Source organism: Hemiscyllium ocellatum, chromosome 36 (genome assembly GCF_020745735.1).
Source record: "Hemiscyllium ocellatum isolate sHemOce1 chromosome 36, sHemOce1.pat.X.cur, whole genome shotgun sequence".
Classification (NCBI taxonomy): Eukaryota; Metazoa; Chordata; class Chondrichthyes; order Orectolobiformes; family Hemiscylliidae; genus Hemiscyllium; species Hemiscyllium ocellatum.
In genome coordinates, this window is record NC_083436.1 from 36,598,036 (window position 1) to 36,613,236 (window position 15,201).

A 15,201-nucleotide genomic window follows, 5' to 3' on the forward strand; every position below is an offset into this window, starting at 1 on the left:
TTCAGTTGCCTTACATTTATCTGGGTCAACATTAGGTACATCTTTTTCATGATTAAGGCAAAGATACTAATAAAGGATATGTCTTAAAACCACAATTTTCAGACTTTAATTATCAGCAGTCATTCACATACTTCAATTGTACAAACATGACTACAATACAAAACAAGCTTAATCCCCCAAAAGGGAAAAAACTCCACTTCACAGAAAAAAAAGTCAAGAATAACTAAAGAAATAAGGGATAGTATAAGACTAAATTTTGGGGTGGGGTAGTAGTGACTCTATCTGAGTCAGGAAGTCCAGCTTCAAGTCTCACTTGCTCCAGATGTGTGTAATAACATCTCTGAACTGGTTGATTAAAAGTTATTTAAAACTAAAAGAATGGCTTTACAAAAATGCAAAAACAGGACAGACCCTCCTGAACTCTCAGAGTAGTCTGGTGGTCATTTCTGATTTGTCCTTGATGTATGGCAGGGTGACCAGTGTATCCAGCCACCTTGTGTCTTCTTGAATGATCTGTTGTCTAGGTATGGACAGACTATGCTTTTTGGGTAACCGTTGTTTCTGAAGATGCCATATAGGCGTTCCTCTTTGGCTTTGTGCAGCTCCGAGGTTCTGCAGTATGCTACGGCTCACTTGAACAATGTTCTGATGCAAGTCCATTTGTGAATGTTGGGATCATTGCTGTTATAGTTGAGTACGTGGTCTGTATGGGTGGCCTTGCTGTATACACTGGTCTGGAGCTCAGTGTTGACCTTGTGTTACATCCAAGAAGGGAAGTTGGTTATTGTTTTCTTCTTTCTTGGTGAATTTTATGTCAATAAGAAGGTTGTCTTTGAGTTGGTAGGTTTCTTCCAGTTTAGTACATTTGGTAATGACAAAGGTGTCATCCACATAGGATGGCTGTCCGTTCTAGTCTTTGTATTACAATGTCTGCTATTAGTCCTGATATCGGTGATCTCATGGGTGTTCTGTTGATTTCTCTGAATACCCTAGTCATTGAAGTTGAGGTGGGGCACAGATCTAGTAGTTTTAGGATGCTGTTTTTGCTGATGGTGTTGGAGGGTGTCTGCATTCCTGGTCCATCTAGTAGCGAGGCTAGTGTATCCTTGCCTAGGGAGATGTCTATGGAGGTAAATAGTGCAATTCACATCGAAGGTGATCATAATCACGTCGTCATCTATTCTAGTGTCCTTGATAATGTTGAGGAAGTCCTGGGCAGAGTGGACGGAGTGGGTTGAGCTGTTTATCAGGTGTTTAATTCTCGGTTATGGTTCTTTGCTAGTCTATATGTCGGTATACCCGGAAGTGAGGGACACCTCTGGTTTGGTACCTTGGGGAGCCCATAGAAGCAGAGTGTGTTGGATTCCTCTGCTTTCATTTCTTGGTCTTCAGTCTTGTATGTCTGGCCTCCTCTACATTGGGGTATTGCATCCGCTGCACCCGATGTGGCCTCCTCTACATTGGGGAGACGGGCCGCTTACTTGCGGAATGCTTCAGAGAACACCTCAGGGATGCCCGGACCAACCAACCCAACCACCCCGTGGCTCAACACTTTAACTCTCCCTCCCACTCCACCGAGGACATGCAGGTCCTTGGACTCCTCCACCGGCAAAACATAACAACACGACGGTTGGAGGAAGAACGCCTCATCTTCCGCCTGGGAACCCTCCAACCACAAGGGATGAACTCAGATTTCTCCAGTTTCCTCATTTCCCCTCCCCCCACCTTGTCTCAGTCGGTTCCCTCAACTCAGCACCGCCCTCCTAACCTGCAATCTTCTTCCTAACCTCTCCGCCCCCACCCCACTCCGGCCTATCACCCTCACCTTGACCTCCTTCCACCTATCACATCTCCATCGCCCCTCCCCCAAGTCCCTCCTCCCTACCTTTTATCTTAGCCTGCCTGGCACCCTCTCCTCATTCCTGATGAAGGGCTTATGCCCGAAACGTCGAATTTCCTATTCCTTGGATGCTGCCTGACCTGCTGTGCTTTAACCAGCAACACATTTTCAACTTCACCCATCTTGTGTCGATTTTTAAGGGAAGCTATAATGTGATTTTCTATTTGTGGTGTGGGATCTGTCGCCATCTGTTGGTAAGTGTCAGTATCTGTTAGTAGTGTGTTTGCTTTCTCGATGTATTGTGTTCTGTTCAGTATGATGGTCATGCACCCTTTGTCTGCCTGTATGGTTATAATGTTCTTGTCTTTCCAGAGTTCTTCTAGGGCTTTCCTCTCTTGTGTGTTGAGGGTATTCCATTCACTCTTTCTGCTTTGTGTTAGGGCTACCATTTGTCTGATGATCTGTTGGGTGTCTACTGTGAGTCTATTGTTTTTTAGGGTGGATTCTAATGCCGCCAGGAAGTCAGTTTTATTGGTACATCTGTAGTTGTAATCCAGTCCGTGTACCAGGATAGCTTTTCCAATGTCTGGTAGTTGCCAATCCAACAGCTTCCTCATCCAGATATCTGATTTGTCTATGTCATTGCTGTGGGTGAGTTTAGTTAGTTTCTCCTGTAGGGTCAGTCTTCTGTTGTTTTGTGATGAAGGCTCACTCTACTGTAGTCATCCATTCATGGTTGGTAGAATGTACAGAGATTTTTGGCATACAGTTTACTGCTCATATTTGTGAAGGTGATTGTGGGCATCGTTGATCATTACCCATAGCATTCTGTGGTCATTCTGTTCCGCCATTCTCCAAGCTTGTGTTTTGTTGAGGAGTGGCTTGTATTTAGTATGGTGTGGTAGTACCTGTTTTCTGGGACAAATACTGGGCTAGCGTCTCCATCCTAGGACAAGCCAAACAAAGATAAGCAATGGAATTCCTTGAGGTCTGGCACTCAACCAGAAACTCCATTAACAAACAGGTAGAGTTAGACCCCATGTACCAACCACTAAGAAACAAAACCAGAAACGATGCAACTCACGTCATCAAACCAGGACAGAACACCAATGCTTCACCGGAGATGCACTGGTGTCATGACCTAGAATGGTTACAAAATGTCTGCAAACAAACCTATCAGCTCAGCAATCAAGCAAACAACCGCACCTCGAACATTTGCAGTTAATCAGGGAGAGCCAGCATGGATTCATGACAGGTTGGTCATGCCTGACAAACCTTTTTGAAATTTTTGGAGAGGTGACTAAGGTAGTGGACAGGGAAATACGTATGGGTGTGGTTTATGTGTACTTGCAGAAAGCATTGGATAAAGTCCCATATGAGAGACTGTCAACTAAGATAGAAACCTGGATGTAGGTTTGCTTGCTGAGCTGGAAGTTTCATCATCATTCTAGGTAACATCTTCAGTGAGCCTCCGATAAAGCATTGTTAATGATTCCTGCTTTCTATTTATATGTTTGGGTTTCTTTGGGTTAGTGATGTCATTTCTTGTGGTGATGTCATTTCCTGTTCTTTTTCTCAGTGGGTGGTAAATCGTGTCCAAGTCAATGTGTTTGTTGGTAGAGTTCTGGTTGGAATGCCATGCTTCTAGGAATTCTCGTGCATGTCTCTGTTTGGCTTGTCCTAGGATGTATGTGTTGTTCCAGTTGAAGTGGTGTCCTTCCTCATCTGTGTATAAGGATATTAGTGAGAATTGTGGGTGAATTAATGACATGGCTGGGAATTTGGTTGAGTGGCAGATGACAGAACATAAGGATTATGGGTAGGTACTGAAAATGGCAGGATGTGGCCAATGGTGCCCCACAAGGGTTCTGTGTTAGGGCCTCAATTATTCACATTATCTATTAACAATGTGGATAATGGCATAGAAAATCATGTATCCAAATTTGCTGATGACACAAAGTTAGGCAGTATTGTAGATAGTGTAGATGACAACATAAAATTGAAAAGATATTGATAGATTAAGTGAATGTGCAATTATGTGGCAGATGGGAATTCAATGTAAGCAATTGTAAGGCTATCCATTTTGGAAAATAAGGAAAGATCAGGATACTTTTGAGATGGTACAAAGTTAAGATCTTTAGATCTTTAAAATGTATAGATCTTTAAAATGTAATGAACTGGCGCAGAAAATAATCAAGAAAGCTAATGGAATGCTGGCCTTCATATTGAGAGGACTGAAGTATGAAGATGCAGAAGTTATGCTGCAGTTACACTAACTCCTTGTTAGACCCCACTGTGAGCAGATCTGGACACCACACCTTGGGAAGAATATAATGGTCTCAGATGGAGTACAATGTAGGTTAACAAGAATGATACTTGGACTTTAAGGATTAGGTTATGAAAAGAGGTTATAGAAATTAGGCCTGTTTTCTCTTCAATTTAGAAGGTTAAGGGATGAACTGATTGAAGTCTTCAAGATATTAACAGGACCACCACCTTCTCAAGGGCAACTAGACTGGACAATAAATGCTGACCCAGCAAGCATCACCCATGTCCCAAGAATGAAAAGAAAGGAGGGCTCTCTTTACTGCATGCAAACAGGATTCACTGATGTATTTAGATTCTGACCCTATCTTATCAATGAGCCATAGTCACTGCAATTCAGGAAACAGCCACTTTGAACAATATCTGAAGGGATCCTCAGCTGCTCCTGGGTTAAATTGTCTCGTGACTTTTGCAGATATTTTTCTTGTAGTTTGTTGTCCTCCCCCTCAAAGGATTCAAGGATTGCTTGATTGGTATCCTATCCATACATTCAGAATTCACTCCCTTCTCCACCAATACACAATGCTTCGGTGACAGCCATTTACAAGGTGCACTGCAGTGACACTGGAAGGTGCCTTTGACACCCCCTTTCAAACCCATGACCCCTACCATCTAGAAGGACAAAGGCAGCAGATGCACATGAATACCACCTGAAAGTTCCCCTCCAATTCACAAATTGTCCTGACTTAGAACTGGCCATTCCTTCACTGTTATTGGATCAGTGTCTTGGAACTCCTGACAGCACTTTAGGGTCTATCTTGCAGGTGACACTAAAGTCAGTGGAGTAGTGGACAGTTTTGAAGAATGTTCCAGGTTCCAGGTTGCAGGGGGACTTGGATAAACTGCAGAATTGGGCTGAGAGGTGGCAAATGGAGTTCAATGCAGCTAAATGTGAGGTGATGCACTTTGGGAAGAATAACAATAAGGCAGAGTACTGGGTCAATGGAAAGATACTTGGTAGTGTGGATATGTGGAGGGATCTTGTACATAGATCCTTGAAAGTTGCCACCCAGGTTGATAGTGCTGTTAAGAAGGCATACGGTGTGCTAAGTTTCATTGATAGAGGGATTGATTTCCAGAGCTGCAATATCATGCTGCAATTATACAAAAAGTTATTGCGGCCACACTTGGAATATTGTGTACAGTTCTGGTTGCCATATTTCGGGAAGGATGTGGAAGCATTGGAAAAGTGCAGAGGAGATTTACCAGCATGTTGCCTGGTCTGGAGGGAAGGTCTTATAAGGAAATGCTGAGACTTGGGTCTGTCCTCATTGGAAAGAAGAAGGCTAAGAGGGGATTTGATAGAGACATACACAATGATCAGAGGATTAGATAGGGTAGACAGTGGGTCTTTTTCCTGGGATGATGACGTCAGCTTGTATGAGGGGACATAATTACAAATTGAGGGGTGATAGATTTAAGACAGATGTTAGAGGCAGGTTCTTTACTCAGAGAGTGGTAAGGGTGTGAAATGCCCTACCTGCCAATGTAGTCAACTCAGCCACATTAGGGAGATTTAAACAACCCTTGGATAAGCACATGGATGATTTTGGGACGAGCTAAGAATAGTTCACAGGTCAATGCAACAATCGAGGGCCGAAGGGCCTTTTCTGCCTTGTACTGTTCCATGTTCTATGTTCTATGAAAAGACAGAATAGCTAAAAATAAACCATTTCCATTGGTTGGAGATTTTTGAATGAGGGAACATAGCCTGAGAATTAGGTCCAAACCGTTCAGGAGAGGTGGTGGGAAAGACTTCTTCACACAAAGGATGGTGGATGTTTGGAATTCTCTTCCAAAATGACAATGGACACAGTATCAGTTACTGAGTTTAAATCTGAGATAGATTTTGTTGTTAAGGAAAAATATTAATGGATATGGAGTTAGGCCACAGATCAGCTATGATCTCATTGAATAGTGGAGCGGGCTGTAGGGGTGGGATGACCTACTCCTGTTCCTATGTTCCTAAAAATGAATACGTGTGCCAGTCTTTTGGACTGAACAGGTTAAAAAAAAGCATATGGACTATTATTAACTTTTCTCCAAATCTCTGTATTGTCTATCTTTTCTATGTTCTTTTCCTGCCAATACTCATTGTTCAAAGTTGAAAATATGGAAACATTCAAATTCCATGAAAATATATGAATACTCCTTTCAGACATTGCATTTCACTAGATCTTCAAAGGTGGAGGCATGATCCTTCACGATAATACATTGCTCCTGATCCCTTAGGATATATAGCCTTTTAAAGGTGTTGATGGTAGTCATGATTTGGAGATGCCGATGTTGGACTGGGGTGTACAAAGTTAAAAATTACCCAACACCGGATTATAGTCCAGCAGATTTATTTGGAAGCACGAGCTTTCAGAGCGTTCTGAAAGCTAGTGCTTCCAAATAAACCTGTTGGACTATAACCAGGTGTTGTGTGATTTTTAACGTGACCTTTTAAAGTAATTGCAATGCTCCAACACATTCAGAATGTGTACATTGCTCTCAATCCCCACAAATTGGGATCGTGCTCCTATAAACAGCATTGCTCCTGTTCCCTTCAGACTGGATGTTTGCCCCTTTAAAGATTATGCATGCTTCCTCCCAAGTTGAACTGGAAGGTCTTTTCCATGCTGTATGACTCCTAATCCCTGCAGGCTGGGTGCCTGCCTGTTTAAAAATATTAGGGGAAAGTGAGGACTGCAGATCAGTTGAAAAGGGTGGTGCTGGAAAAGCACAGCAGGTCAGGCAGCATCTGAGGGGCAGCAGAGTCGACATTTCGGGTATAAACCCTTCATTAGGAATGTGTACATTTCTCCTGATGCCTGCAGGCTGGGACCCAGCCCCTTTAAAGGTATTGCATTACTCTTGAACACTGTAGACTGGGTGCCTGTCCCTTTAAAGATATTGGGGAAGAAAGTGAGGTCTACAGATGCTGGAGATCAGAGCTGAAAATATGTTGCTGGAAAAGCACAGCAGGTCAGGCAGCATCCAAGGACCAGGAGAATCGACGTTTCGGGCATGAACCCTTCTTCAGGATTCCTGAAGAACATCGATTCTCCTGCTCCTTGGATGCTGCCTGACCTGCTGCGCTTTTCCAGCAACACATTTTCAGCCTTTAAAAGTATTGCATTGCTCCCAATGCCTGCCAACTGGGTGCCTGCCCCTTTAAGATTTATTGCATTGCAGGATTGATGCCTGCCCCTTTAAGTGTATTGCATTGCTGGATGGGTGCCTGCCCCTTTAAGTGTATTGCATTGCTGGATGGGTGCCTGCCCCTTTAAGGGTTATTGCATTGCACGATTGATGCCTGCCCCTTTAAGTGTATTGCATTGCTGGATGGGTGCCTGCCCCTTTAAGTGTATTGCATTGCAGGATTGATGCCTGCCCCTTTAAGTGTATTGCATTGCTGGATGGGTGCCTGCTCCTTTAAGTGTATTGCATTGCAGGATTGATGCCTGCCCCTTTAAGTGTATTGCATTGCTGGATGGGTGCCTGCCCCTTTAAGAGTTATTGCATTGCAGGATTGATGCCTGCCCCTTTAAGTGTATTGCATTGCTGGATGGGTGCCTGCCCCTTTAAGTGTGTTGCATTGCAGGATTGATGCCTGCCCCTTTAAGTGTATTGCATTGCTGGATGGGTGCCTGCCCCTTTAAGTGTATTGCATTGCAGGATTGATGCCTGCCCCTTTAAGTGTATTGCATTGCTGGATGGGTGCCTGCCCCTTTAAGTGTATTGCATTGCAGGATAGATGCCTGTCCCTTTAAAGTCTATCTGCCCGCGGTAGGGGGCGGTTCGGCACGTCAATGCGAGGCTAGCCCTGGGGATGCAGGGTGCAGACTCGGTGATTGGTGGCTCGGGCTGTCTGTCAGCCTCGGGAGGTCCGGAGACCAACCTGGAAGCGAAAAGCGGCGGCGGATCGTCTGAGTCCGGTGCGGGCTCTGGGCCCCGGGAGGAGGCGGGTGAGTGATTGACAGGAGCCGTGCTGTCAGTCAGCCCGGGGTCGGGCTCGGGGGTCGGTGCGGTAACAAAGGCGCTGAGCAGCCCCTCCCCTGCAGCCGGGACCGGAGTCAGGGACAACCTTTACCTTCAGCCTCCACAACACCCCGACCGACTGTTCCCTCTGAGCTGCTGCTGGTCATTGACAGCGATCAGGAAGAGTAACCCTCCCTCCAGGTAACTTTGTAACCTCCTTTCTGCCATGAACAGCTCAGCGCTGCCTCTCCACCCGCCGCCTTTGTCACTGTCACAATGTATCAATGATGTATCCAGCGAAAGTTTGGTTACTGTGCAAGACGGGGGCTTTGTTTTAAAAGGTCTGCTTTTCTGCCTTGACACAGGGATCAACTGTACAGCTCACTGTCAGGCTCAGGAACCCTGTCTCCAAAGTCTCCTTCTTTCTCTCCCCCACTTTTAGCCCTACAAGGAAGGCTGTGACACTCGGTAGTGCTGCAGTGTCAAGGAGGGCCCCATTCTCCCCTCGATTAGTCAACCCATGGCTTCTAATCCAAAGATGTGAGTGACCTGATCCAACAATGAACCCTTGACCAAACCCTTCAAATGTCTGATCCTTTATCAGAACGCTGTGTTTGTGTGCGCAGATCCTACATTGTAGCAATGACTAAACTCAAAAGAAAAGTACTTTACTTAATTGATTGCAGAGTGACTCTACAGTCGTAAATTCTTGTCATCCTAGCTGAATTACTATGACTTGATTTGAAACCAGTCAGTTTAGGTGGAATATTGCTTTAATATTTAGGATTGCTTTGGGCTACTGAACTGTAACCACAATCTCAGTTCATTCTAGTAACTGCCCTTGATTGTAAATAATTTAGACAAAACAAAACCTTCTGTTGATAAATAATTGCAGTGGTTACAATTCTGTTTTTATGAAGAGGCCTCAAGTTATTCACTTCCCTGTGATATGGGCCCCACTTCCCTTGCGAGAATATTAGATTACACAGTCATAGAGGCCTAAGGGTTCAGAAAAGATTTACAAGGATGTTGCCAGGGTTGAAGGATTTGAGCTATAGGGAGAGGCTGAACAGGCTGGGGCTGTTTTCCCTGGAGCATCGGAGGCTGAGGGGTGACCTTATAGAGATTTACAAAATTATGAGGGGCATGGGTAGGATAAATAGACAAAGTCTTTTCCCTGGGATGGGGGAATCCAGAACTAGAGTGGATAGGTTTAGGGTGAGAGGGGAAAGATATAAGAGAGCTAAGGGGCAACTTTTTCATGCAGAGGGTGGTAGGTGTATGGAATGAGCTGCCAGAGGAAGTGGTGGCGGCTGGTACAATTACAACATTTAAGAGGATGGGTATATGAATAGGAAGGGTTTGGAGGGATATGGGCCGGGTGCTGGCAGGTGGGACTAGATTGGGTTGGGATATCTGGTCAGCATGGACGGGTTGGACATCTGTATGACTCTAGTCAGGAACAAGCACGTATCCAGAATCAGATTCCCATCATACTTTTGTTTGTTTTTATCACATACCCTCTGAACCTATCCTTGTGTTATTTGCAGCTCTTAATATTTTATTAATTTTTTTCAAGGGATGTGAACAAGACTAATATTTGTTGCTTGTGCTTGGTTATTCTTGAAGTTTGGGATGTGAACAATCTTTTTGAACTGCTGTAGTCTATCTGATGTAGACGGACACAGTGCTGTAAGGAAAGGAGTTTCAGGACTTTGGGACAGTGAAGGTACAATGATATAGTCAAGGGTGTGGTGCTGGAAAAGCACAGCAGGTCAGGCAGCATCCGAGGAACAGGAAAATCAACATTTCGGGCCAAAGCTCTTCTTCAGGAATTCTGTGCTTTTTCAGCACCACACTCTTGACTCTAATCTGCAGTCCCGACTTTCACCTACAAGGGTATAGTGCCGAACCAGGATGGTGTGTGACTTGGAGGGGACCTTGTAGGATTGTGCTCTGCATGGGACTGCTGCTGTCCTTTTCGGTGGAAATGGTTGCAGATTTTTTTGATAGGTGTTGGAAGCGTCATGGTGAATTGCTGGAGTGCATCTTTGTGGTACACGCTGCTGCTATTGTGTGTCAGTGAATGTTTGAAGGGGTGAGTAAGATGTTAATCCAGTTGGTTGCTTTATCCTGAATGAACTGCTTCATCCTGGATGGTGTTGATTCTTGAGTGCTGTTGCATCGGTGTCAGGGAACTGTGCTTTCAAGGCAAGTGGTGTACCTTCTCTCACTCAACTGCTGTGGTCTCCAACTCATAGATTGTGATTGAGTGCTCCAGATCAGAGTCTCTGAGAGTTGATCTCTGTCTCAGTCTTCATCTCCCTATGTGAATTCCACTGTATAGAGAATCCAACGGCTGCATTCCCTCTTAAGCTGTGATGTCGATTATCCTGCGACTTCACTTTCCGGCAGTTGCTGCCAAGATTAGATGGTTAGATTCCCTACAGTATGGAAACAGGCCCTTCGGCCCAACAAGTCTACACCGACCCTCTGAAGACTAACCCACCTGGACCCATTCTGCTACCCTACATTTACTCCTGTCTAATACATCTAACACTATGGGCAATTTAGCATGGCCAATTCACCTGATCTGCACATCTTTGGATTGTGGGAGGAAACTGGAGCACCCAGAGGAAACCCACACAGACACGGGGCGAATGTACAAACTCCACACAGGCAGTCGCCTGAGGTGGGACTCGAACCTAGGTTCCTGGCACTGTGAGGCAGCAGTGCTAACCACTGAGCTACCGTGCTGCCCAAGCTTGGAAGACTGTGCAGGTCAAAGTAAAACTCTGGGGAACTCTGCCACATCCAGCAAGCAAAGTGCACATCTCCAGCCCAAGGTGTGTTCTCATTTGTACACGAGTGGTTAGGGCTTTCTTGGTTTTAACCTTATCAAAAAAGAATCCCTGGCTAGCAATTATGGTGATAGATGAAATTGGACCATCTAAAAAGAAACTGAAAAAGTGCAAATTCCACATGGTATGAGAAAATTTAATTTCTATTCACGTTCATTAAAAGAAGTAATGTTTGCCTGATAAGTGCACAAGTATATTGATTAAGTTGTAAAAAGTGGAATTTGGAATGGCATTACATGGTGATGCACACAGCACACTTCATACAACAAAGGTTGAAGGACCGTTTTGAAAGCTCAATAGTAATTTCTCAACCAGCAGTTAAAGGGGAGGCCTGCACTGAAGCATCACTTCATGTTTGCCTTTGTATGGCAAAACACAAATAATTCAGAGATGCTGGAAAAGCACAGTCGGTCAGGCAGCACCCAAGGAGCAGGAGAATCACCGTTTCAGGCATAAGCCCTTCTTCCCTCTCATTCCTGATGAAGGGCTTATGCCTGAATTATTGATTCTCCTGCTCCTCGGATGCTGCCTGATCAGCTGTGCCTTTCCAGCACCACACACTCAACTCTGATCTCCAGGATCTGCAGTCCTCACATTCTTGTAATTCAGAGATGGCCAAGTAATGAAAACAATTGAAAGATTTTAAAAGTGAAGGCGAAATAATAGCAGCAAGCCAGAGTATGTCACTGGTCCTTCCACAGCAGCAGATTTAGTGGAATCTTTGTCCCAAGCTGTCGTTCAGCAGGACCTGAAGGACTGTGAATGTCTCTCACTGCAGTTTGATGAATCCATTGACATGACAAACACAGCCAGCTGATTGTTTTTGTGTGCATGGATTTTAAGGACATAACAACTCATGAGGATCTTCTCACCTTCTCCTCTTTTAAAGAGAAAATGAAGGGTGAGGATATCTACAACAAATGCAAAAGTTACATGCTTGAGTAAAGCACGGTGGCTCATTGGTTAGCACTGCTGCCGCACAGCACCAGGAACCCAGATTCGATTCCGGTCTCGGGCAACTGTCTGTGTGGAGTTTGCACGTTCTCCCCGTGTCTGTGTGGGTTTCCTCCGGGTGCTCCGGTTTCCTCCCACAGTCCAAAGATGTGCAGGTCAGGTGAATTGGCCATTCTAAATCGCCCATTGTTAGGTGCATTAGTCAGAGGGGAAATGGGTCTGGATGGGTTGCTCTTCGGAAGGTTGGTGTGGACTTGTTGGGCCGAAGGGCCTGTTTTCCACACTGTAGGAAATCTAATCTAATCTTTCCAATCAAGCCCAGTGGTTTCCATCACGACCATTGGTGTACCAGTCAGTGCTTGGCATAAATGCGGGCCTTGTTGCATTTGGCAGAAATGTTCTTGATTTTCCTTTTGCAGTTACTACAGTATGATCCACCAGCAAGCATTAGTGGGTAAAGCTAGGAACTTCTGTGTAATGAAAGTCGAATAGGTTGTAAACTCTATTTGAGCAAGAGCACTGCTTATTTAACTCCTCACTCACCAAACCCCATGCTGCCTACATTGAACTAATTCTCCATGTTGACGTGAGGTAGTCAAGTTGAGGGAACGTCCTGCAAAGATTTATTTTGATCTGATGCCTGAAATCGTCAGTCTGCTGGCTCACTGACAATGTGTGGTTGCTTGACTTTGGGTTCCTTACAGATGTAATAGCAAAACTGCAAGGAGAGGACAGAGACTCGTCACAAGTGATCAGTGATGTGAATGCTTTCAAATGGAAACTGGGTCAGTGGTCCTCCTGATTTTTAAAAACAAACAAACGCTGCAATATTTCCCCAGTCTGGAGAAAACATGAATAAAATCAAAGAGAAATGTTTCCATTCCAAGAGTTTCTGTATACACTTGAAGAAATTAAGTCGATTTCAGGAATCTAAGATAAAATTTGAAAGATTTCTGATTACCGATGGTGTAAAAGGATGAGAATTGGGTGAGTAAAAAACATTGAACTGTTCAATCAGCCATTTTGAATGGCGGGCTAGACTCATTGGGTGAATCAGCTGAAAATGTGTTGCTGGTCAAAGCACAGCAGGCCAGGCAGCATCTCAGGAATAGAGAATTCGACGTTTCGAGCATAAGCCCTTCATCAGGAATGAGAGAGAGTACACATCAGGGACGCCCGGACCAACCAACCCAACCACCCCGTGGCTCAACACTTTAACTCTCCCTCCCACTCCACCGAGGACATGCAGGTCCTTGGACTCCTCCACCGGCAGAACATAACAACACGACGGCTGGAGGAGGAGTGCCTCATCTTCCGCCTGGGAACCCTCCAACCACAAGGTATGAATTCAGATTTCTCCAGTTTCCTCATTTCCCCTCCCCCCACCTTGTCTCAGTCGGTTCCCTCAACTCAGCACCGCCCTCCTAACCTGCAATCTTCTTCCTGACCTCTCCGCCCCCACCCCACTCCGGCCTATCACCCTCACCTTGACCTCCTTCCACCTATCCCACCTCCATCGCCCCTCCCCCAAGTCCCTCCTCCCTACCTTTTATCTTAGCCTGCTTGGCTACTCTCTCTCATTCCTGATGAAGGGCTTATGCTCGAAACGTCGAATTCTCTATTCCTGAGATGCTGCCTGGCCTGCTGTGCTTTGACCAGCAACACATTTTCAGCTGTGATCTCCAGCATCTGCAGACCTCATTTTTTACTCATTGGGTGAATCGCCTGTTCCTATGAATTAGATGTGCTGGAGCAAATCATTATGTTGGTCTCAAATCCATCCTTACGAGCAGCTGTTGTCTGGTTGGCTACCAAATTTTCATCAGGTGTTTGATAATCAAGGCAGTGGAATTGATATGGAGTTGGTTATCAGATAAACTGATATTGAACTGAAAGTCCAATCAAGAAACTGCAATGTTTGGAGCGTCAAACAAAAAAAAAATCCTGCTTTTAAATTGAAAGCTTACTTTGGTTCCACATAGCTTACACATTGTGAGGCAGGTTTCTTCCAAGTGAAAATGATCAACACCTAGTATTGTTCCCACCTCTGTGTATATACACCATTAATGACTGACAGCCTTCAAACTACAACTGAGGTCTGAAGGCATTGGCAGATAATATACAACTACAGATGTCACACTGGGAGTTGGTGAGTGGAGGACAAAATGAATAATTACTTGGTTTTAGATTTATAAAGCAATTAGGAATAAATTGTCCATTCTATGTTTTCTTAGGTGTACATCCTAGGTTGCGCATAAGTTCAAAATGTGATCTTCCGCTTGCAAAGATTGGAGGTCATTGCACTACTGCTTTGCTCCTGGTAAATGGTGGACAGGCTTGATTTATTGTAAAATCCCATCAATTCATTAAAATCATTTCAGGGGTAAAAAAATCTGCCCTCCTTAACCATATGGACCACATATAATTCCAGACTCTCAGCAATGTGGTTAACTCTTAACTGCCCTCTGAAACAGCCACCTGCTTTCAAGGCAGTTAGAGATGGGCAAGAAATACTGACCTTGCCAACAACACCCACATCCTGTGAAAGTCTAAAGAATAAAAGAAGTTACTTAATGCAATATCACACACTTTTCTTCTCCAGAGCAAGCTCATTTTTTTTTACAGGGCTGCACCTCACTTGCTGGAATCCAGAGATTTTAAGGTACAAGTTGGTGAGAGGGAAGGTTCAGGGATTCCTGAAGTGAGCACAGAAATTTCAGTTCCAACCAGCTGAATGTGTACAGTTAATCTGTTCTGAGAACTGAACTGTGGCCGCCCCAAATATTGGCTGATCTAGAGTCCAGGCTGGAAGAATCTCTAATTTACAATGACTCAGCTAGTTTTAGGATTCCATTAATGAGCCAGGTTAACTGCATTAGTAATATGTTGGAGTATTGGACACTTTGGTTCAAGCTCTTTAATTACAGAGTTTGCCACAGAGGATTGAGTTCGTTCCACCTTTCCATTGCCACCTGTATCCTCTGTGAACCACAATTACCTTGTTCACTTCCTTTCTCTTAACCATGAAATTGCTACAGTCCACGTGATGCGAGTATATCCACAGTCCTAATGTCAGTCAAAATCTTTGAAATCTTTCCCTTTCAACTGCGTGCCAGATGGAATCAAATCATGTCAAACGTGCTCTGTCTGATGGCAGTTTCTTGGCTTATTGTCCACTATGCTTCCTTCTGAACTATTTTCTTGGCAGTTTTTGTCATTGATGGTTTACTATTGCCATCAGGAGCAGGATGAATGGCC

At 44.5% G+C, this 15,201-nt stretch overlaps 1 protein-coding gene across 2 annotated transcripts in view; it reads left to right on the forward strand.

Annotated features, from left to right (window-relative positions):
- Positions 1–8,008: 8,008 nt before the first annotated feature.
- LOC132833441 (probable E3 ubiquitin-protein ligase HERC3) overlaps positions 8,009–15,201 on the forward strand; it is a 101,298-nt gene continuing 94,105 nt past the window's right edge. Inside the window, exon 1 of one of the 2 annotated variants that reach the window (XM_060851729.1) lies at positions 8,009–8,329. The gene's annotated coding sequence lies outside the window, so the exon portion shown is untranslated. The remainder of the gene's footprint in view (positions 8,330–15,201) is intronic. The other variant, XM_060851730.1, reaches the window with a different exon arrangement.